The 24,002-nt window shown below is 45.4% G+C and overlaps 1 protein-coding gene and 1 long non-coding RNA gene across 4 annotated transcripts in view; one reads left to right on the top strand and one right to left on the bottom strand.

Moving 5' to 3' along the window:
- Tshz2 (teashirt zinc finger homeobox 2) overlaps positions 1-24,002 on the top strand; it is a 416,806-nt gene that overhangs the window by 43,344 nt on the left and 349,460 nt on the right. The gene's annotated exons all lie outside the window — the stretch shown is intronic.
- LOC141423430 (uncharacterized) overlaps positions 18,398-24,002 on the bottom strand; it is a 38,647-nt gene continuing 33,042 nt past the window's right edge. The window contains exon 3 of the long non-coding RNA XR_012448306.1: positions 18,398-24,002. This is a non-coding gene — a long non-coding RNA (uncharacterized lncRNA).

Raw genomic sequence — 24,002 nt, forward strand, 5'->3', positions numbered from 1 at the left:
TTCAAACCGTGGGACCCCACCCTCTGAATCAGAGACTCTGGAGGACAGCCCATGCATCCCTGTATGAATAAGGCTGCTGGCGGTTCCGATGTGAACTAGTTTGAGAATCACTGGTTCAAATGAAGTTAGAATTGCTGATGCTGAATCTAACTGGCTTTGGCCCCCTTTCTTCCTATTCCTCTTCTTAATTGACATTACCAGCTCAGCTTTTTGGAAACAAACTTCTCCCTCTCATAATGGGGAGATCCCTCCTGATGACAAGCATATGTCTCCATTTTCCATTTTGTAAAAGCCCAGTAAGGTCTGAGGTGGGGCTGGCTGGTCTTTACCACTGTCATCAGTAGCTCAAGAGACATGGAAAGGAGGCGACTTCCTATTTTTGTGGCAGATTAAGCAACTGCATCCTTGTGACTGAGGTGAGCCAGGATGGCAAGAGAAGAAGCTGCGTTTACTTGTGTGGGAAATAGCCAGTGATGTTTGGCTAAATTACAAGTTCTTTTGAACTTTCAGGCAAGCAACAGGAAATTTCAGTGAAGCTACTTCAAGGAATGTGGAGACCCGAGTACACTTACGAATTATTTTTCTCTCTTCCAAAAAGAATTTGAGATTACATACAAGAAAAGATAGAACGAAAATAAAACCATAGAGGTGTGGGGGGAGAATAAGAGGCTCATGATTAGGGGTGGATCAGCTGTGCCAGGAAACCTAAGGTAAGAAGAGCTACAACTGAATACAAATCGAAACTGAGAGATTCCTAGCTGCAAAGGCAAAAAGAGGAACAGGATGAGTCATGGAATCCTCACTCTCTTAAAAAAGAAAGCAGACACATTCATCAGGAAAGACAAACTATTTCCTAGAACTACACCGTAAGAGAAATTTATTGTGGGGGACCTTACATAAGGTACATGAGCATGTATATTTAACACAGATCTCCAGCGTTAGCCATGGAATTTATCTGTCTTTTAGAGAAGTAAATCTCAGAGCCCAGCAGGTTGACAGCGTCTCTTCAAATTTACAGTGTCAGTGTGCAGTAAAGTAGCTGTTTCCCATACCACGTTTTACTGGACCGTCTATCAATAGTTGGTCAAATTGGGCCAAAGTTTCAAACTGCCCTTAAATTATACCCAGAGAAAGTGCTTGTACATGCAGAATGCCTGAGTGGGCTTCAAGATTGCGTCCTCGTGAGTGAGAAGCATCTTTTAAAAATATATCTGCACCATGTTCTCTAGTCCCATCTCTTCCTTAGAATTCTTACACTGCAAATGTACCCAAAAATCCATAGTTACCCATAAAAATGTCCCGAATTGGATCACTTGACAAAGGCACCAGGGCTGGCCATGCATAATTGTGTATTTATTTGTATACACACCTAACTGTAGTCACTTGTAACACAAATAATGTCGTTCACACACTATGTATGTTTGAGTCAAATAAGGGTTTCTTTGTGTGACTCTAAAGGATCAAATGAGATGGCAAAATGTCATCTCTGCTCTCCCACGTCTTCAATATTTGTATGGAATAATTACACAAACAGGTCCAATGGTTTTATTACCATGGAGATGTGTGCGTGTTACTGCTTCCCTTTTTGTCTAAATGGGGTTTCCAGGACTCTGTCGAAAAACACCATCTCCCCTCTTTTATCACCATTCACTTATTCCCAATTTCATCCCAAAGCGAATTCTTGCCACCTGGAAATGTTGTCCCCAGTCCTAAAACACCTACCTCATATTCTTCAAATCCCAGGAAGGAAGTGTGTTGAATTTATAAGAGTTTTGAAAATTTGTGTATTGCAATCGTTGTGTCTGTGTTGCTTCACACCTTATGGCAAGATATGAGGTCCATTGAGTGTCCAGTGGGAGACATTTGGGGGTCGGTGTTCATGGCTTTTCAAGCTTGGTTCTCACCCTATAATCAGAGACAGGATCCACAGACCCTTTGTCTGGATGAGAAATGACTGAAGCTGTAGGCAAGTGTTTATCCAAATTCTGTTTCCCTGAGTGATTGAATAGTAAGACTTCAATACAAACCTAAAAGTTCAGAGCTGTTTCTCCCTTTTGGCATTTTGAATAGGATCGAGTGGGTTTTGTAATTTACATGTTAGGCTCCACACATTTGGGAAAGCAGAGGTTTTCAGGGTTGGGAAAAGTGATCGTGTGATGATACTTAAAGCCACCCTAGTTCAAGTTTTAGCTGCAGTGCTAAAACGGAAGCCTTACTTTTTTTACTAGTTATCAAGTTGTCCTGGTTCAAATGTCATTTTTGTTCTTTATAGTGAAAGCAAAAAGCACCGCGGTGAATATTTGTTGATAATCAGCCCAATGGGGAAGAAGAATAGCAAGGAAATTCCTTCTCCCCGGGTTTCAAGTGTTTAGGAAGTTTTCTGCTGTTTATGAACAGGCAAATTGTGCACTGAAATATCGCGCTGGTGAGCGCACCATGAGCGCTGGGCGTGGGGAATGGGACCCCAGCGCTTTCCTGTGCGCCCTCTGTTTGCACCATTACTGTTAAATGTCTGTCAGCTTTTCCACTGTGGTCACTGTTTTTCTGGGATTTATTACTCAACTCTAAAAACTGGCTCCAGGCTACAAATTGCCATAAAGGAGAGACCATTTGTTTGGGGGGATTTTTTTTTTTCTCACTGAAGTAGCATGGGTGGGAAGGAGACAAGTTTTTTTCTGCCCTCCTATTTTTTTGAGTCAGAAAAAGAGGGGAGTATACTTCTAAGCTCCGTGTGTTGTTTGATATTTTACCAAAGTAAATGTGTACGTAAATAATTATCTTAAAACTGTTGGATTATGTGGCAGGATGGTTGCTCAGGAGTCAGACCAACACCCATGCTTTTGGGGGGGTCAGTCAAATCGTGGTCTGTGTTTTTAATCTGGCTTTTACCGACTTGTTTTAAGACACCTTTCCTGCATCAAAAGGACCCTTTCTTTATTTTGTGCTGTGTAATAACAGAAGGCATAAAACGTGGCAATGAGTCCTTGACCTCAGAAAGTTCACCGTCTGCTAGGACAGGCCAGGGAGACAGGAAGAGGTCTCCCGCCCTGAGCGCAGGATTTCACAGGGGTCTTCGGCGCTTGCAAGTTCTGTATGCATGTCACAGTGTTAGGAAAAACTGTGCCTTATTAAAACAGGCACACAGAGGAATTTCGAAAGAATGAGATTGAAATTCTATGTATTTACATGAGCTATTTTGCACGTTATATATTGTGTATTCGATATGTATGTATAAAAATAGAAGAATCTATAAAACTTCTCATTTATTTAAAATCTCTAGACTTAAAAAAATTATAATGAGAGCACACATTGAACATGGCTCGTATCTTTAAAGACCTTTTTTATTGCTTCATGATATATTGATTCAAATATGTGGTTATAAAATATTATTATCGTTGATTATTATTGTTTTAGTTACTTGGTTTAAATGGCCGTCCTAGTTGAGATAGCACATAAAATTGCATGAATCTGTGGAAAGCATTGCACCCAGACCTCTGTGAACCCCGTCCACTCTACCCTCACTCCCTCCACAGACCCCCTACCCAGCACCCTCATGTCTAGAACACATCAGGGCACTGGAGTTAACTTACATTTTCTAATTTTCAGATATAAACTACTACTTCTTACATAAAAAAGAAACTATAAATAAATATAATTTCCAATTCTGATATAGTCTGCCTATATCAAAGTGAATCTCTTTTGGACCCCTGCAGTGCACACAGCCCATCAAAGGGGGACTGAATAAAACACCATGTGATCTTCAGAGTCTGTGCCACTCAAGTGCAACCTGAAGTTTCAGGAGCTCTCCAGCTGCCCCTGCTACTCTTTCCATCCTGACGGGGTGGAACCACACCATCCTCCCACCCAGCCAGCCCCCCCCCGGGAGAAAGTCACACACAGACTTCGAGCACATGCAGGAGCCTGTGGTGTGGAGGCTGCTGGCTGATAAGGGTCCCCTGTGCATCACAGATGCACTTTGTCACTTTCTGTTTCTCTAAGCAGGAAATTACCCCTGGCCTTGAGTTAGTGAAACCAAAGCTTCCTCTTCCAGCATACACACACACACATACACTGCTGGAATTCAGAGCACAGCCATAACCAGAGTCAGCTTGAAATCAACTTTGCAAGCTGGCAAGTGGTTTTCCATTGCTTCTCCCCTCTCAATGCCTCCTTCCACAACAACTGTAACCCTAAGGTTCCTGCACAAACTAGAATGCCTATGTCCCCTCTCATTTTCTTTTAAACAAACATGCCACAGAACTTCTCTTGCTATCCTTACATCAGGAAAAAGGGCGTATTTATTGTGGCACACGTAGAAAGCTTGAGCAAAAAAGAAAAATTAGCTACCCTAGTCACACACAATATGCTGTTAACACTGCCGTTTTGCCTCTCTATACATTGATCTTTTAATTAATATTAATGTTATTTATTTTATTCATTTAATTAAAATTTTAATGGAAATATTATCAATTTAAATGTGCAGCATTTTGTAATATTCTGAGTTCATGGCATATCCTCAAGAGCTTTCCATATTTTTAAGTAGTGCTATAGAACCTCATTTTAAATGTGAAAAATCACATTTCATTATATAATGTGCTCTAATTCATTAAATCCATCTCCTATTATGTGATATTTCCTTTCTTTCCATCTTTTTTGCTATAACAACCATTTGAGCACATGTAGGTATGTGCACACACACTTGTGCCTTCTACAGCCACAAGTTCACATCTGTGGACTCAACTAGTTGTGAATCAAAAAATACTTGAAAAAAATACGTCTGTATTGAACACATACAGCCTTTTTCACGTCACATTGTTCTCTGAACAACATGGCAGAACGACTGTCTACACAACAGTCACATTACATGAAGTGTTAGAAGTGACAGGAAGAAGCTTTAGCGTATACCCGGGGATGCGCACAGGTTATGTGCAAATATCCAGCCACTCTTTGTGAGAGACTTGAGCACCTGCAGATTTCAGTATCCTGGGGGTCCTGGCACCCCCTCCTCCCCAGATACTGAGGGACTCTGTGCTCAGACATGTAAGGAATGAAATGGCTTCATCCAGTACACGCAGTTCTACCGTGTGTCCTGCTGCATAACTACCTTATTTATGGTTCTTCATCTATTCCTGGTAATTGACCAAAAAAAGTGTTTCTAGGGGAAAATCACACTGAAGCCTGAAACCTGAGTAGCAGTCCTGGGAAGGAGAGGGTCAGTGAACAAGGACAGTATTTTCCAGGTAGAAAAGTACAAGTATTCAAGTTCAAAAGTGGTAAAATACACTGGGTTCAAAGTACCTAAAAAGGTTCACCTTGACTGGAGTGCAGATTGAAAGGGAGAAGGACTGGAGACAGGAGAGAGACCATAAGGGCCGTGAACCCCACCCTTTGGAATTCACATAGCACATAGCAGGGGGCCCGGAAGATTTTATGTAAGTAGGGGTGCCTAATAGAGTTCTAAAACAATCACCACAGCTGCCAGGTGGCAACCTGACTGGAGTGATGCAAGACGCCAGTCAGCAGGCAGGTGCCGAAGTTACCAGGTGGGGGGTTAGGGGACGTGGAGGGAGTGGCCCGGGATGGAGACCAGGGGCTGATGTGTGAGTCCCTGCGAAGCAGAAGCAAGAGGGTACTGGACTTGCCAGCTCCTCCATGCCTCAGGCTCCTTTAGGAGGCCCTGTGGGGAAGTGGTGGACAATACACATGAGACACTTGATCCATATGTAATAGAGAAAGAACTGGAAGGGCCAAGATAACCAGGCCCACGGAAGCCAAGGTCACTGACTTCCCACTTCATCCTCTTTCATGGTGACATTATTCATATTAGTCAAAAAAAAAAACCTTATTAAAAGAGAAAGTAAAACAGACTGTGGTTTCTTCGTGCAGTGGATTACCACACAGACATGAAGACGCACAAACCACAGCGATGTGAACCATGTGGGTGAATTTTAGAACGATGTTTGCCAAAAAAAAAAAAAAAAAAAGCAAGTATGAAACCAAATGCGAGTTGCAGACAGATAGTAGATTGTATTTTTTATATGAAACTCAAAATGAGAGGAGCTTTCCTGTTTCTTAAGAAATACTAAAAAATTATAATTTTTGTGATATCTCAAATTTTAAATGCTGGAAAGTAATTTATTATACTAAAAAGCTACCATGTATGCCAAATAAAACATAGCTTTGGATGATATCCTTCCTGTGAGTTGTTTGCTTCTGACCTTGGCTCTGGGGCCTTAGATCAACTCTTGCTTGAACATTCATGAAGCACTTCCTGGGTACCGTGACCAATGCTACCTTAGCACTCAGGCAGGTGCCATTGTTAATATCTGTACTATCTTACCATCGAGGACAGAGAGAATAAATGGTTTGGCCACAGCTATAGCAGTAGAAAGAGGCGTAGCTAAGATCTGAATCCTTAATGTTTCCTGTTTTTAACTTCTATGCTAGACCACCTCTTCCCTCCCACCTCAGGTGGGTTTTTGGTGGAGATACCTACATGGGAAATCCACAGATGGCACAATTCTTAAGTTTGCACTTTCCTTACAAGTACAGGATTGACTTTGATTAGCAGGAAATGGTTAGTTTCATTTTCAAAGAGAAAATTTTAACTCAGTCAGCGAAGAGGCCAAGATCAGACACGACTGTGTCCCTCAAGAATTAACAGGAAGTTTTATGTTGCTGGGTAGTGTCCTTCTTTCTGGACTCCTGGTCAACTGTACATTCTGGTGGCCTTTGCCACCATTCTAATGTGACATAGATGGAGGTATTTTAAAAGGTTTCAATACATGAAATTTCTCTCTCAAGTCAGTGGGCATTGCTTTTCTGAAATAAAAACACCTCTGGTTCTTCCAACTGGAGAGGGAATGCACACACTGTAAAGTAAAAAAGTAAAATTAAAGTTCTCCAACCGATATTGCCACTGTTCATATTTAGGCTGTCTTTCACAAGTTTTTTTATACACTGATATGCATAATATAGAAGTTTAATATGCTACAATGGAATTCTGTGTTTTCCTCTTGATATTTATGGTGAGCACCTTTTCCCAGCAATAAAAAAAGGGCAGATATAAAATTTTAGTGTCTATAAATATTCCGTGTATAGATAAACATATTTATTTATCTTATTCCCTATTAGCCTGGTTGCTGGACTTTTTTTTACTTCTTATCCCTCTAAACAACAACAAGGTGACCATCCCTTATGCTCATAAATGTGGACACTTGTCACTTAGCTCCTTGGGCTAGAACCCTAAAAAAGGAATGGCTATAGGCATTGTCTGTTCTAAGGCTTTTGCTACCTATTGCCAAATTTCCCTAGAAGCAATAATTTATTGAGCAGCACATGAAGGGACTGCTTACTGGGATTTAATATGCACTATCTTTGAAGGCGTCATCACAGCCTGTCATGTCTGGGGCCTGGTGGTCCCCTCCAGTGTAAATCAAAACATTTGAGTTAACAACATTCAGCCTTGTCAGTCACCCACAAATTATAGGAGCCTCCTCTGCCTTTGCCAATAACAAAAAAAGGGAAAAAATTACCCCCAAAATGGCATAAAAATTAGGAACCAGACAAGTAGTCACCAAAAGATGACAAGGGAGGTGACAGTTGAGGAATTCCAGATGAAGGCTGGGACATGGCCAGCGAACTTGAAAAATTTGGATTTATGGAGAAAAGCCTTAGCATCTGACTCTTGCAAGCTCAGTGACCTGGGTCAGCACTGCAAAGCAAAGGCACCCAGGAAAGTCACCCAGCAAGGAAGACGAGAACTGTGTGCACAACTGTGACCATTGCTGTTGTGGGAAGTCATGCTCTCCCACAATGGCAAATGGTAATTTACGTAAATCAGAAAACCTGCCATTGTATAATTTTTTCTCCACAAAAATTTCCAACTTTTGGCTTTTGTACTCTGTAGCAACACATGGGAGAATGGGAAAGAATATATTCAAAAAGAAGTGACGAATTCCAACAGCATGTGTTTTGTCTTCAGAAGTAATAGTCTCTCCTGCAGGAAGGGAGATAATCTGTATATAGCACTGTTAAGTTTAAAAAGAAATTCAAGACCTGTGACTTTGAAATCTGTACAAGTCGCTCAAAGCCAAGAATACAGCTATGGGTCTAATACTTCTAGTCAGGAGTTTGAGTTTCTCTTTTCTACTGCAATCCATCCTTCTGTGCACAGTACCACAAAATCTTCCAGGAGGAAGGAACGCATTCTTAGCAGGCTAACGTCCAACAAACGTCAGATCTAACCATTACTTTGTGTCTGTATTTAACATTACAGTGGATGGCTTTTTGACAGGTTTATAGCTGTGGAGCTCAATAGCCGGTCATGCAGGACAATTATATTTGAGCTAATTTGATGAATCAACTTGATGTTCTCCCATGGTCTCCGTAGCCCTCTGGAGCGTATGTGCCCAATTTTCATCTGGAGGTCAAAAAGAAGCTTTGGAGTCTGGCTAGCCATCACATTGTCACATCGTCAGGACCCATCCTGTGGAATATGTTCTCACCTGAGGCCAACACTGGAGCGAAGTGCTTGGTATTGTCAGTAGAGCCATCGGCCAGCCTCGGCCGGGTGTGAGATGGGGATCCAGAGGCCAGAGATTGCCTTGTGAGGTCGTGAATAATTTTGTGGTGAGGGAAGCAAAGAGTTCATCTTCCAAGCATTTGGGGGTCAGCCCCTCGGGAAAAATTATTTCTGGTTGCTGGATTCAGTTTGAACGGGATTTGTGAGAACTGATGAGGAGGCGTACAGATTTCCTGAGTGGCTTTCCCCTCTTCCTGATGAGACTTTCCAACTCTCTGCCTCCCGGGAGGCTGCGAGCTGAGCAGCGGAGAGCAGGGGTGTGGGAGTGCGAAGGCCCGTTCCACGTCCCGTCATTGTGCAACCCGGGCCAGTCGTTGATTTCTCTGGAACTTTCCTTGTTCTGTGAAATATGAATAAGTATCATCCATACTTCATAAATTTGCACTGGAGTTAAATAGTCATGTACCGTATAAGAACATATCCTTAATGACAGATCACATATATGACAGCACTCCCATAGCATTCTGATGGAGCTGAAAAATTCCTGTTGTTAGTGATGTAACCATCAGCGTGTCCCAGTTATTTGCTCACGTGTGTGCAGATGTTGGTGCAAACCTGCTGTGTGGACAGTGGTATGAAAACAGCACACACAGTTATGTTCTGTACTTCACACTGGATAATAAATGACTGTGACTGAGTTATAGACTGCAATACTATATTTGATCATTATTTTAGCATGTACTCATTCTAGTTTTTAATTAACTTTACTGTGAGACAGTTGACTGTGCTATGCCGGCTGCTGCCTCCTACATTGGTGTTAACCACGTCTCTCGATTGACCAACACCTTCCAGGTTCCTGTTCGTATACTCCACAGTGTTTGCATAGTGACTAAATCAACTAGCCTTGCATTTTTCATAAGTTTCCCAGTTGTCAAGCAACATGTCACTATACAGTGATACAGGCAAAGGAATGTATCAGCATCTGATATGTGGTAAGTTTTCAGATATCAAAAACAACTGAGCACTGGGGGAGTGGCTCAAGTGATAGAGTGCCTGCCTAGCAACTGCAAGGCCCTGAGTTCAAACTCCAGTACTGACAAAAGCAAAGCAAAACAAAATCTATTGATTGTAGACTACTGAAATTCAATAACTTTCCATGCCCACAAAGTAATAGAACCTACTTAATTCAAAGCAATTAAGTAAAAATGCTATGATTTGAATTGACAGCTGGTATTATTTTTTTCCAGACTCACTGGTGAAAAGGCTGTTGCACCATCAGGTAGTAAAATAATTTCTAAAGTAGAGAACAGTCACTTTTACAACTAGGAGTTGCTAATACATGGAACAGGCTGAAAGCAGCCAGCTAGCTGAATCATACGTTGGGTTTTCTGGGTAACTCACGCCTTCATTCCACACTTACTCACCAAGACCTCCCCTTCATGCAGGCGTGAGAGTGTGATGTGGAAAGCTAAGGGTGTTTTGGGGAAAGACACATGTTAGAGTGATGTGAGCCACATAGATCACTTAACACCTATGTGAGCAAGTCACTTGACTTCTCTGTGCCCCAGCACTGGTTTCATTAAATGGAGGGAGATGTAGGCTGCTTTATAATGCATCCTGTAGGAGAAGTGAAGTAATGCAGACACACAGCCCAGGTACATAGGAGGTGCTCAAACACTCTTGTTTTATGCCAAGAGTGTTTATGCCTTTATTCTCCTCACCCTTGACCCAAAGCCACTTTTTGCATAATCAAAGCATCACTGTGCCAGTCATATAGACTAAGATTTTTTCAGAGCCTAGCACTGGACTTGAGACATACCATGGTCTCAGTAAACACTTCTGGAATGAGCAAAAGAATGAATCAATGAGTGATTGACTAGGATGAGCTCAACATGCTGCAATAATACACTGGTTAGCCATAAATCTGCACATGGGAGACAATGGACAGAAATGGCTAAGAGTGTGGACTTGAAGTTGGGGAGAACTGGGCTGAAAATACTGCCAGGTGCTCTTGAACAGATTACTGCATATACCTGAAGCTGTTTCTACATTCACAGTTGAGTTTAACAATGGCTGTGGCTTCTAACTGGTTGAAAATGTACTCTCTTTTATGATAATTACTGCAAAACAAGTCATGTGTCCTATATAGACACCAGAAACCGACTGAGTCAGCATCTTCCTTGTGTCAAGCACTGCTCTGGGTACTTGGCATTGGGATAAAGAGTACAGACAGACAAGGTCTCTGCCTTGCTGTAGTGAATGAAATAAGCAATGACCACACACAAAAGATAACTTTAGATGTGCTGGAGTTCCTGAGAAGATAGTATAAGAGAATGAGGTGGTGTGCATGGGCAGGTTATTTTATAGGAGGGGATCAAGAAAGGCTTCTTTGAAAAGGACATGAAAGCAGAGTCTCTGAAGGGAAAAAGGGGCCAAGCACGTCAAGATTGAGGGCCGAGACTTCCAGGCGGAGAGAACAGGAAGTGCAAAGGCTCTGAGATGGTTGTGTGTGCTTCAGAGTGCTTGGCCCATCCTCAACAAGGGAGTTGCCCATGATGAATCCAAGGTCCTTGCGGCTGTCTCCTGTGGGACTTTACAGAGTGGTAACCCATTTGGGTTTTGCTCTGAGTGTGACAGGAAGTCATTGGTAGGGTTCATGGCAGCCTGATCTCATTACAAGAGAGACCAGCCACTGGGAACATTACTGGGGCGGGAAGAGGAGCAGGAAGACAAGATGGATGGCTCCTCCCAGGGACCGGAGCAGCACTGACACATGCAAGTGGCAGTGGCGAGGGAGACATGAAGATTCCTGACATGGTGAGAGCTGGAACCTCAGGATGCAGGTGGGGTGCAATGGGGAGAAGGAAGCACCTGGCTCCCTTCTAAACACAGCTTCAAGGGCCCTGGTTACATTTCTTATTCCCTGGTTGCTTCTCTGCTGCCCTCTGTGGTTTGCCACTGGGCACCCAATCTCCCAGTGATGCATCCTTTTCTCCTGGGAGGTCAGGCTGGGTGTCAGGGACTCTGGCTCTGGGCTCCTGGGAGATGTGAAGTCAGCCCAAGTTCATGGGAAAAGGGCCATTTGGTAGAGACTGCTTTCTAGAATGAGGTTCGGGAGTTCTAAGATTCAGTGTTTACATGAGTTCTATTTAGCATCGTAAAAGGTTTGAAAGAAACTTGCTATAAAAACTTGAGAAGGAATTGAAAGCAAACCAATGAACGTAAGATGCAAGGCCAGAAGCACTATGCAGCATGTTAACTGAGACTCTATTTTCTGATGGGAACACAACAGGAGAGCTGAATCCATGGTTCATTGACTGTGCGTGTGTTTGCCGCCCATTCCTCTGGGATGGGATGTGGGGAAGCTCATTGGCCCTGCTCACATGAGCTTACAGGTTCACAGGGAGGATGGGGAGCAAGGGAACCAAGTCCACTGGCCTCAGGGCAGAGGTAACTAGGGTGATCAGCAGAGGGGAGCCACAGCCACGCTGGGATGGTTTTCATATTCCATGTGAAAATGCATGATTAGCATCAGGTAGATAGATTCCTGAACTCGAGGCTTCTACAGCTTTACATACAGTTATTAAGAATACCAGGAATTAGATGACACATTTAGGTAGCGTCCAATTAACTATAAGTGTGTCTGTTGGTCTTCGGGAAGATATTTTCACAAGTAATCCTTCAACACCATAGTCCCAAGTCAAGTTTTCCTCCAATCTAATCATTCCCCTTCCAGACCAGGACAAAGGCTGTTCACCCTGTTCTGTACGGGGCCACGAATGCAGAACAAGTTTATGGCATAGCTCCTGGATTTGCCCCACGGGTAGGGACTAGGACTAGGACTGCACACACTACCGGGACTAGTTATCCTTTGCTGAAACAGTTCTGCTCCCTTACCTTGCCTTCTCTTCTGCTTTGCATGAGTCACTGGGATCCCAGTAAGCCAGTTGCATCCCACGAAGAACATACTGAAGGTGTTTAAAGTTGTTTACAAATAACTTTTATCCAGGTGCAGTGGCTCATGCCTGTAATCCCAACTACTCAGGAGACAGAGATCAGGAAGGTCAAAGTTTGAAGCCAGGCCAGGCAGATAGTTCACAAGACCCTATCTTGAAAATACCTCACCCAAAACAGGGCTGGCAAAGTGGCTCAAGTGGTAAGAGCATCTGCCTAGTAAGTGTGTAGGCCCTGAGTTCAAACCCCAGTACCACCAAAAGAAAATAAAAATTAAAAAATAGCATTCAGGTGTCACATTATCGAAGTAACAGGAAATTTACAATTCAAATATACTTTTAGTAATAGGTACATATATGAATAGGTGTGCACTATGTATGCATATATATTAGACATAGAAAAAAATCTTTTAAAATCAGTAAAAATTCCCCCATATTATGTATTATGTGTATATGCATATCTATTATTATATAGTGAGATTCATTTCATTGTACCAAATATTACATAAAATATTAATATTGTAGAACCATTTATCATGTGTATATTACACAGCATATGATATACATTACATAAAGTATAATAAACGGTATGACTTGTCACATATTTTTGTAACTATAGAGTTAAACATATTCATATACATTGTAAAACTTACCCATCGGTATGTCACATAAACTATATTATATATGTGTGTTGTTTATCTTGCTCACATTTTTTGTCTTAATTGCTCTCTTACTTAAAGTTCCATGAATATTTTAATCATTAAACATTCTTTTGCATCTTAATAGCTGCCGAGTTACTCACTATTTAAATATACAGTACAATACTTTATTTCATTGTGGTATTAGAGACTATAACCTTCCTAACATTGGACTCTTAAGTGCTTCTATTTTTCCCCTATAATTCCTGCTGTGAGGAACACCTCCAGCTAAACAGGATTATTTCCTTGTGGTGAGTTTCCAAATGCGGTCTCCCATGTACAGGCTCCAGGGCTGTCGCCAGCATCCCCTTGCTGGGTGGCTCCCTTGCTGGGTGGCTCGGAGGTGCGCAGACAGGCTCAGGGCGGGAGGACTCAGCAATCGAGGCAGAAACAGGTCCGTGTTCCTGTCCCTGAGTCACACTCTTCTCTATGGAAAGCAGTCCTGTGGAGGAAGTGAGGTCTCCAAATCAGGATCCAGGTTTGGATCTCTGTAGTCTCCTCCTGGGACTTAAAAACTGCTACACGGACCTAAGATCCAAATAAAAATAAGTTTTCTCCAAAGCTAAATAGCCCTTAAGGAAAAGAAATTTCTTTAGATTTTTCAAATCATCCCCTAAGCTATATATATATATATATATATATAGAGAGAGAGAGAGAGAGAGAGAGAGCGAGATTTCTTGGCGGGGGGGCTGTACTGGGGTTTGAACTCAGGGCCTCACACTTGCTAGCAGGTGCTCTATTACTTGAGTTACTCCACCAAGCCCTTTTTTGTGTTTGTTGGGTATTTTTGAGGCAGAGTCTCAGTTTTTGCCATAACTGGCCTTGAACCTTGATCCTCCCTCCCAATCTCTGCCTCCTGACTAGTAAGGATTACAGGTGTGAGCCACTGGTGCCCTAAACAAAATATTTGTAATGAAATGTTTTTAGGTTGTCATCCACTTTCTCCCCAGTCTTACAGCTATTGACAGTATTTGGAAGACCTGTTCCTATGGTTACAGAGGATCTGGGTTTTGACCCGCGCCATGGCTGGGGGCTACGGGCTGCTCCACCCAGATGTGTGAGGATACGCCAGGCCTTCAGAAGCAGCCTGCCTGAGAGCAGCTTCTTGCTAGAATACAGAAACGCCCCTTGGGCTGCCTTGCACTGCTGGACTGGTGCTGGGGGTGCCTGGGTGAGGGTGTGAGGGGGACAGTGCCCCTGGCTTGGGTGGCACTTACTGGGGGCACCTGGGCACCTTCTCCAAAGTCACCTCCTGGGCTATAGCAGGGCTGAGTACCCTGCCCAGCATGGCAGTCAGGGCAGAACACGTGGCATGGCTGGAGTGGGGTGCCCAGGCACCTGCTCAACCTCCGCATCGCTCACACTCAGGGCCATGCTGCTGACACCCATGTGCATGTACTGAGCTCCTGCAGTGTTTTGAGGACTGCAGAGTCACTCTGGGGAAAGGACAGGCTGCCCTGTGGGAAAAGGAAATGATGAGGATGTTAGAGTCACATCTGAAACCTGCGTGATCTTTCAAGTTCGTTTCTGGTCACTTCCATCAATGCCTTTGGGTTTGAGAAGCTGAAACGAAGTATCCCAGCCAACTTTTATCCTGTCTGGGTTTCTTTCTAGGGGAGGAGGTTGCAATGGCTGTGACAGCATCCTGCCAGACACCATGCCTGTGCTTGCTGAATCCGTTCTCTACGTGTGTATTCTTATGTCCATTTCACAGGAGATAAAACCAAGTAGAAAAGTGATGATGTACTGGCTGCCTTTTCTTAGAAGGCACTCCAAGTCCCCACCCCTGCTTTACAGGCCTGCATTCAATCTCACCGTCTGCTTCTCTCATTTTGCCCTCCTTCTGTCTCTTCTTGCCTCCACCACCCTGACTGCTTTTAGCTATTCCAAAAAACTAAGTTTTTCCCTGCCTCAGGACCTTTGTACTTGCTATTCCTGCTGTCTGTAACCATCTGCTTTCTTCCTGTCTACACCTGGGGGAATGTGTCTTTTTCACCATTTTGAAGACATCCTTTCAACCTTGTAACCTCCTGATCACTGAAAACAAATTTTTACCCGGAGTAAAAATGCAGTCACTCTTGGCCGCCCTATTCCTCTTGATCTTTTATTTGTTCACATGGATATTTCTCAATCAAGACAGGTGGGTACCCTCATCTCTCTCCAAGATGGTAGGTCAACACCTGGCACAGGCAGGTGCTCAGTAAATGTGTACTAAACAACTAAATCAATTGATTAAATGTTTACAAAGCACCTTCAATGTCTTTGGCACAACTCTAGGCGCTGGTGAGATAGTAGTGAACAAAATGAATAAAAAGGCCTTCTCTCAAAGGGAAAGCTGAGCACTAAGCAGAAAGGTTAACAGAGGACATCTCAGGGAGTGAAATGCACAAGGTAGGTGACAGTGTTAGGGTAAGATGGACTGCTCCTGGATAAAGCCTCCCTGACAAGATAACATTTCTAGATAAACCTGAATGAAGGAAAGGAACGAGTCATGCAGACATCTGAGAGAAAAATATTCGAAAAAAACAGCCAGTGCGAAGGTCCTGTGGCAGAGGCTAACTGGTTGGTTTGGCGCAGCATGGACAGAGTCTGGCTGGGGGCGGGGCAGTGAGGGCTAAGTCAGAATGGTTGTGTTGAGTCATGCAAAGGCTTGTAGGCTGTGCTAAAAATCCCAGCCTTCACTGGGAATGCAATGGGAACCCATTGCAGGGTTTTGAGCCAAGGGACGATGTGAAAAGCGAAAAAAGTAGGCAGCGAGGCAGAAGAGAAACCGAGTTCTCTGAGTCCACAGTTTGGTCCCAAAGCTGCAAGTATCCCTGCTGTGTGCTCTTCCTTTGCTTGTTCCCTGGAAGAGACCCACCTCTCCCATGGAAGCTGCAGCAAAACCCTGAGCTGGTGGCAGGTTGGTTCTGTCTGGTTTTCCCAGCTTGTTTGGAGGGTTGGTGGCCACCTTGGAGGGAGGGACTCTTACCCAGGCGATGGGGCTACTCTTCTGGCTGATCTCAGAGTGGCCCGGATTGCATCAGCACTGCTTCAGGTGGCAGCATTTGCTCCTTCCCTGAGTTTGACACCCTGCAGCCTGGCACGGGGCCAGGTGTGAGTAAATTGGGCCCAGGGTTCCTGTTGCTGTTTCTTTTTGCACAGCAGCTGCTTTCATTACCGTGCCATGAACCCGATCCTCTGCCTTGTCACTCAGCACTCTCGCAGATGCCAGGGGAGAAAAGTCGCTTCCCTTCTGCACAAGTCCCCACCCTGTTTCCTTGTGTGCTAATTACTGACTGTGCGCTCAACCTTTTGCATATTGCATTAGTGAGCACTTGGAGTTTCAAGTGCTCGGAAACCCAGCTGCTTATATGAAGAAGGTGGATATGTCCGTCCATGTTTCCAAAAGGCCAGGGAAACCTGGGCTTTGGCCAGCTTGACCTAAGAACCCAAGGATGTCACCAGTTTGGTCTCATTCTCTCCACCCCTGCTTTCTTCTGCAAACCTCCATCCTCAGGATGTAACAAGATGCTAAGATGTGTCTATCCTAATCCTCAATAGTCCCAGACTTCCTCGTCAACATTTCTAGTCGACAGTTCGGAATTCCCTTTGGCCTATATTGGTTCATGGGCCCAAACCGAGAGCTGCCGCTTTGCCCAGGGCAAGGTAGCATCCTTGCCAGCTGGTTCGGCACCTGTTCAGCCCACAGCCAGGCTAGGAGGCAACCCATTGGACCCTCCAGGACCAACAACACAAAATGGTCAATTTTTCCAGAAAGGCTGGGGTCGCACTACCAGATGCTGGCTAGGCGACAGCAGCACTGTCTCTAATGGCCTTCCCAGCTAATCCTCAGAGAACCCGGTGGGCCGCTAGTATCCCACACTGCAGATGAAGATTCAAGGCCCTGAGTTCTCAGCTAAAGTTATGTAGCTGCTAGTGGAACCTCCAGGATTGGAGTTCACATTTGTCTTCCCTAAACCCGGGCTTAAGGGTCTCCTTACACTTGAGAGAGGGGAAGAGTCAGCCAAAGATGAGAGAATTCTAGAAAGCTCCTCCCCTGAACAGCCTGACTGCGTGGGCACTTGTTTCATTTCTTTGTCTTGGATGCACTGTAGAAGAAGCTGGAAAGCCTGTGGTCCAGGGAGTCTGATGATGGCTGGAAGGCAGTCCCAGCAAGAAGAGGGAGGAGCCGTCCCAAACTACCCTGGGAGGAAGTGCATATTGCAGAATTACTGCCCAAGTGCGGGGAAGTGCAAAGCCCAGCGCCTTCTCTTATGCAGTGTGTGGATAAATGTGCTGCTATACCCTCCCTATTATAGAAATATAGGTTATCCTCTTCAAGATTTATAGACATTAAATAACTCAAGCAGTACTGAGTCTCCTTGGTTAGGAAAAACATTTCCCTTCTCTCAGGTTTATTTAATGACCTGCCCAAATTCTTCTTTGCAGGGGTCTTTGGAGTAGGAAAAATGTTAGAGTGTCTGGTTCCAGTCGGCCATGGAGCCACTATTTCTTTAAAGTATGCAGGCTGTACACACCGACATGGACAAAGGTACATAAGATAGTGTTTCACTTTTTAAAAAGTTGCCAAAGAATAACATGATCCCAATTTTATGGGGAAGGTTAGCACGCGTGTCGGCGTGGAGGCGGAATGAAGGCAAGCGTGTCTGTGTTTGAGTCCACCTGGGAAGTCGCTGGAGAGGTGCAAACAGAGCTGATGGCAACACTCACATGGGGGAGTGTCTCCTGGAAGGGGGTCAGTGTTCATTATCCCATGTACCTACCCCACTCTCAGCAAGGGTGGGTTTGCCCTCTGGGGACAGTTGGCAATGTCTGAATGCACGTTTGGTTGTCACAGTGGGAGTGGAGGGATGTCCTACTAGATAGAGAACCAGCAATGGTGCTGAACGTCTTCCACAGCACACCATAACTCAGCCTCCACAGCTCAGCCTCCACAGCTCAGCCTCTATAGTGCACCCTCTATGACACAGGACAGCCCCGGCACACAATTTCTCAGCCAACGATGCCAGCGGTTTCCAAGTTAGGCAAGCAGTTCATACCGTGCCAAGCAGTTGAGTTTGAGACACTAAACATTTGTTAATCTCATAGTTGAAATAGTCTGTGAAACAGTCTTAATTCTGATACTTCAGCAGCAACAGTCTCACTGGCACCTTTCAAGATCAAATCAAAGATACAACTTTAATATCAACAGTCTTGCCATAGAAATAAACAACATACTTTTTCCTCCATGACATTTTTCTTTATTTAAATGTAGCATTGCTTTTGGTCTTCCCAAAGAATTTTCAAGTATCTATAAACAAGCAATCCAACATTTGTACAATTGCACAAATTAAAAAAAAAAACAGAGAACCTGGGGAAAGCAGGTGACTTGCACCAATTGATTTGAGCAAATTTAATCTCTAGGACTATTAAATTGTATAACCTCGAACACTGGGTTTGTGCTTGAGATGAAGGGAAGTCTCTTGCCTTACCTGGGTTGTGTGTGTAAGGAAGCTGTCATTCTCAGTGACACAGGAGGGACCCTGTCATTGCTGCCTCAGCCACCATTAACATTTCCATGTGGGATGACATGTGTCCCCTGTCACTTCCTGCTCTCTAGCATAGCCATGGTGTGCCGCTTTAATGTACCAATAGGGCAAAGATGACAGAGTGTGAAGAGGTGAGCTGAGAGAGGTTCCTCGTGAGGAAGGCAGGGTGGCTGTAAAATCATCCTTGGTCCTCATGAGACCGGCAGCTCCCCCTTCATAAGACATCAGCTTTTGCCCTCAGAATGTCATTGGCTCTAGGACAGAAGGAAGCAACTGACCTGAGGCCCAAACCCTGAAGATACCTGTCCTAATCAGCCCCTCTCCCACCCCTGTATCCCCACCTCCCAGCCTTTAAGGATGCACACAGGGCTGCACCTGTGTTTGCTTTGGCTTACTTTTCCAAAACTTAATTTCTGTGTTTTTAGGATGGGATAAGGGTATACTGTGGTCAAGAGTGAACCCCCATATCTCCACAGTTTAAAACCAAAGACCTATGTCTCCCTCATAGGGAGAGGGTCAGCAGGGACTCTGCTTTGTCCTCCACTGGGGCATCTGGTTGACCAGAGCAGCCGCTGTCTGGTGAAACACGCAGTGCCTGTTCCTGTGAACACCACCATCATACCCTGACTCTAAGTGACATCTTCACTTAAGGTTGGCCTGACTTCAGAAGGTATGGAGGCACATAAACACCAAACACACCAGGGTCCTGAAAGAAGAAGAGACCCAAAATATCTGTGAATGGGGCTAATGACGTCTGGCTGCTGCACCAATCTGAGTTCCTGTGTCCTGGTGGGAAATTACCAGATCTGGCAGTGACACAGAGGGGAAGGGAACACTTAAGAACAGAACAGCCCCTGTCCAGCTCACAGGCCACACCTGGCCGCTTCCCTCTCTAAGGAGTCTCCTTGCTCCCTGCAGGAATTTGCAGAGGTGGCTGGAGCTGAAGTCCAGCCCAAGGGAGCAGATCAGTTATGGAGCCATCACCCCTTATGGCCAAGTGACTGGCCTCCCTGGGCCTCAGTTCCTGTCCCTGCAAATAGGAAAGAGAGTGGCACCCACGGAGAACTGTGAGAGTAGCAAAGTAGAAAATCCATGCAAAGAACCTGCTTGGGTGTCCAGGACCGAGAGACACCACGACCGCTGGCCACGGGCGTCGTCTTCCTCTAGTGCAGCCTTCCCTGTCCCTTAAACGTGGAAACCAGGAGACACAGCCAATGCTGTCGCTGGAGGGATACTGAGTGTCCCCTCCTTTCTCGGTATCTGTTTCTCATCATAGAAATCAAAGGGGTCGACCAGAAGCTTTCGAGGTCCCTTCTGATCTGACATTCCGTGACTCCGAGGCCCGAGGGAGGCCCCCATTCCTCCTCAAGCGTTCAAAGCACTCCCTGGTCTGCCATGGTGGGGGTCTGGACAGTGTACCTGTCAACCAAGACGCTGGCGGGGCCGCCAAACTCTGAGGCAAGCGTGGGGGTGGCCATCACCACAAGTTCAGGCCTTGAACCCTAGGGAGTAAGGATGTGAGACAACTCTGCATCTCTGCCGATGAGCCTTTGAGAAAACGAGGTTCTAGAACACACCGCAGCCTTGTGACTGACCTCTGCCACCATCTGGACTGGTCTTCTCTCCCTTGGCGCTCGGAGGCCAGCTGAAGGACCTGCCGCCCATGCTGAGTGCCAAGGCTTCTGCTTGTGATTCAGACGGCCTGGCCTTGAGTGACGAGTGTGATGACAAGGACTTTATCACCCTAAGCTAAAACCTTCACCAGTATCGAGACAATGAAAACTGCAGCTAGAAGTTTGTGCTGTGAACGCAGTGGAAGCAAACTGTTAATTACCCAGAAAATCCTCTCTGTAAATACATCTAGATTTTTGAAAATGAGTTGGCGTTTGGTTAAAAGGAAAACCCAGACGCTCCATGGGAGCCGCAGAGAGGTGCTGGCCAGGAGCTCTGGCTCTGGAATCAGCCAGCCTCCTCCACCACTGACTCCATGGCATTAAACTTCAAACATCCCCCCCACTGTACATGGGATCATGAAAGTGGCCTGTGGCGTTTGCAAGCTGGCCTCTAGAACACACTCTGGGGACTTCAGCAAGGGTTTGCACATAAGCTCTTGGTGCATGTCAAGATCAGGGTGGCTCTACAGTTTCTTTCCCATGAATCATGTCTGTGAACCCCACAGGGGACAGCGCCAACTCAAGGGAAGTGTGTCCAGATGCAGGAGCCGGAAAGCTGCTGAGGCTCCAGTTCGGGGGGGTGTGAGCATGGGAAAACCTGGTCCCCGTATTGCAAGAGCCCTTGAATTTTCAAGATAGAGTACAAAAACCAAAATATGCCTGTGAAATCTGGGGTTTCACATGCTAACATTGAACTACATGCCTGTTTGAATCCTGTTAAAAAAAAAGGCTCCAGTTCTTCATATTCTGAAAAACAGCATCACTCAATTAAGGTAACAGCTTGATTCTGTCTTCTATAAAAGACCAGGTGGGTGTCTGAGAGCTGGTAAGGCACTCCTTGGCAGTGGGGGTTCCAGACACCTTCTATCTTACTGCTCTGAAAGCAGAACACGAGGCTTCCTCACATGGTCCAAGATGGCTGCTCTAACTCCTACCATCATGTGCACATTCCAGCCAGCAGGAAAGGAAGAAGTTGAGGGCATGCCCATTTGTTTAAAGATATAACCGGATGTGGCACACAGCACCTCCCTCCACTGGTACCCCATTGTCTAGTACAGTGCCACATGGTTACATCTGTCTGCAAGTGGCTGAGAAGTGCAGTCTCTATTCTGTATAACCAAACATTCAACTAAGCAATAGGGTATGTGTCACGAAAAGAAAAAGAAGATCAAAGCCACGAAGAGTAATTTGAATTTTTAAAAAACATGATGACAACCTAACACATCCATTGGGACATTTTGGAGCAAGCAAAAGAACAATTCTCTATCGAGGATATGATAAGAGAGTCCATTGCAATAAAATTTTTACATTAAAAAAATTATTAATGGAGCCAGCATCAAAATAAGTTCCCATGTGTTGAGCACACAGTGGCTGCAAGCAGATCGAAATGCATCGGTTTCCTTTGACTCTGGAAAGAGCCACTGCCCCAAGTGTCACATCTTTAGTTAGCAGTGGGAATGGTGTTCAGAAGGGAGAGATGATGTGACCAAGTCCTTGTCCACGGATCCATAAGTGGCCTAAGGGATTCTCTCTCAGGTCATCTAAGCCCTGTGTTCTTGGTCTTGCTCTGTGCCTGGGTACAGCTGACCATGACCTTCCCCCTGCTGTGTACCTCTGCCTGGCCATGCAGCCACAAAACCCAGGGCTGCAGTTGGCGAGCTCCCCACAGCCCAGGGGTGTCTGTGCTCTGACTTGGGGCCCTTCCCTGTCCTCTTTGATCTTTATTTTCCTGAGTACAAATTCCTCCACCTACTTAGGCTTTAAAAAGAAGAAAGGCAGAAAGAGCGAAATAATGACTTCTTAGCCAGAACTGCTTTTCTTCAAAATCACAGATAATTGTTTCTCTGCTCCGTCCAGGACGGCGTCCTCTCTCATCTTTTGCTCTCGACTTGGCAAAGTCCTTTCTGCTGCCCTGGGTCTGCAGGCTCCATCACTGGGGCCATCATTCTGCTTCAGATCCAGGGAGGACGGAAAACCTCCCTCTGCCTTCAGCACCTACCACCAGCTCTTTGATTTGCCAGGCATGAGCAGGCAGGGGGTTTCCAGCGAGTGACATCAGCCCCTCTCCGATGGAGCCCCCAGCTCCTCATGGATCAGGCAGCCAGCTCCCGGCTCCCAGTTCCCTTGCTACAGAAAAGCTTCCTTGAGTCCCCTCTGTGTGGCCCAATACGAGATGAGGGGGCTGCTTCCTTCTCAGTCACCCCGCATCACAAGGCCGTCAGTCCCATAAAAGGCAAACTCCACACTGGCTTTTCTCCATGACAGTGAAGCAGGTCAGAGATTCACCTGCCTAGCCAGAAAGTTGGGGCGGACTTTCTCTCCTCTCCTGTTGACACTTGGAGCAGATCCCTCTGCACTGGGGGTTTCTGGGGCACCAGGGGTGCAATGCAGTTTTATGGCTTCTACCCTGAAATCCACCGATGCCTCAACCCACTCCTGTTACCAAAGTAACAGGGTCACAGGTCCCCGGGCACCCTCTTGGAGAACCACAGCTCTGGGGTGGCAATGCAGGTTGTGGAGTGACAAGGTCCCCTGTAACACCCGCCTGCCCCGGGGCACTCCAGGCCCTGGTCCTCACCAGCCGTGCCACCTGCAAAGTGAGATTGCCCTTCTGAGACTCAGTTTCCATGAAAAATGAACAGAATTGGCTCTACTCATGGGATTACTGGGAACAGTCATTGATACTCTGGAAATGCTTAGAGAGCCTCCCCACGCACACACAGGAAAGGAAAGCACCTTGGATGAGTGTTGGGTGTTGTTATCTGATAAACACAACAGCTATATGAGGGCAGGAGCAGACTGGGCCGCACCCCAGACTCCCATTTCTTCTTCACCACCATCAGACTCCTAGGGCCAGTTCCCTTCAAATGCCATGCTTGGCCCAGGCCCCTGCTCTTTCTTGGCTTGCTCTTCCAGTTCAGACTGCCTGCTCTTTCCTCTTCTTGGTTAACATCAATTTACTCTAAAACTCAACTGAGAAGTTACCTCCTCCAGAAAGCCACCTGGGATTGCCTCTTTCCATCCTCCAAGATAGGACACATCCCATCTCCAGTAAACCAGGAAGCCCTAATTTATTTTTAACTGCACTTTTCAGTCATCTTAAAGGATTTTCTTCTCCATTACATCATGCTCTCTATAAAAACAGGCTTGTATCACCTGCATTTTTGAATAATAGGGACCCCACTTGGAGTTGCTGATTAAACACCTGTCAGAGAAGAGGCGAGATAGAACTGAGAGAGTGAAGTACAGAGCACAGTGCCTTACAGACAAAGGCATCACCCTTTGGATGAATGGTGGCTCCCTTTTCCTGTTTTGGTAGACTGATGTTCTGAGTGGAGACACTGCCTGTCACCATTACTCACGGGAGAGCAGGCCTAAGCCCACAAGGAAAGATATTGTTCTTTATCCAGGAACAGCTCCATGTCTTGCTTCAAAAACCAAAAAGCAGTCAATACATTGACATATTACTTGAAAGGCTTGGCAGTGGATGTGTCCTGCTTCCCAGCTTTTCTCGATGGTGCTCGTTTACCTGCTCGCTCAGGTCCTGACTCAGAGGTGGGTCAGTCAAGGTCATGCTCTCAGGGAGCTCCGTGTGCATGGAGGACATGGCAGATCATGGTGTG

The sequence above is a fragment of the Castor canadensis genome, chromosome 5 (assembly GCF_047511655.1).
Source record: "Castor canadensis chromosome 5, mCasCan1.hap1v2, whole genome shotgun sequence".
Lineage (NCBI taxonomy): Eukaryota > Metazoa > Chordata > Mammalia > Rodentia > Castoridae > Castor > Castor canadensis.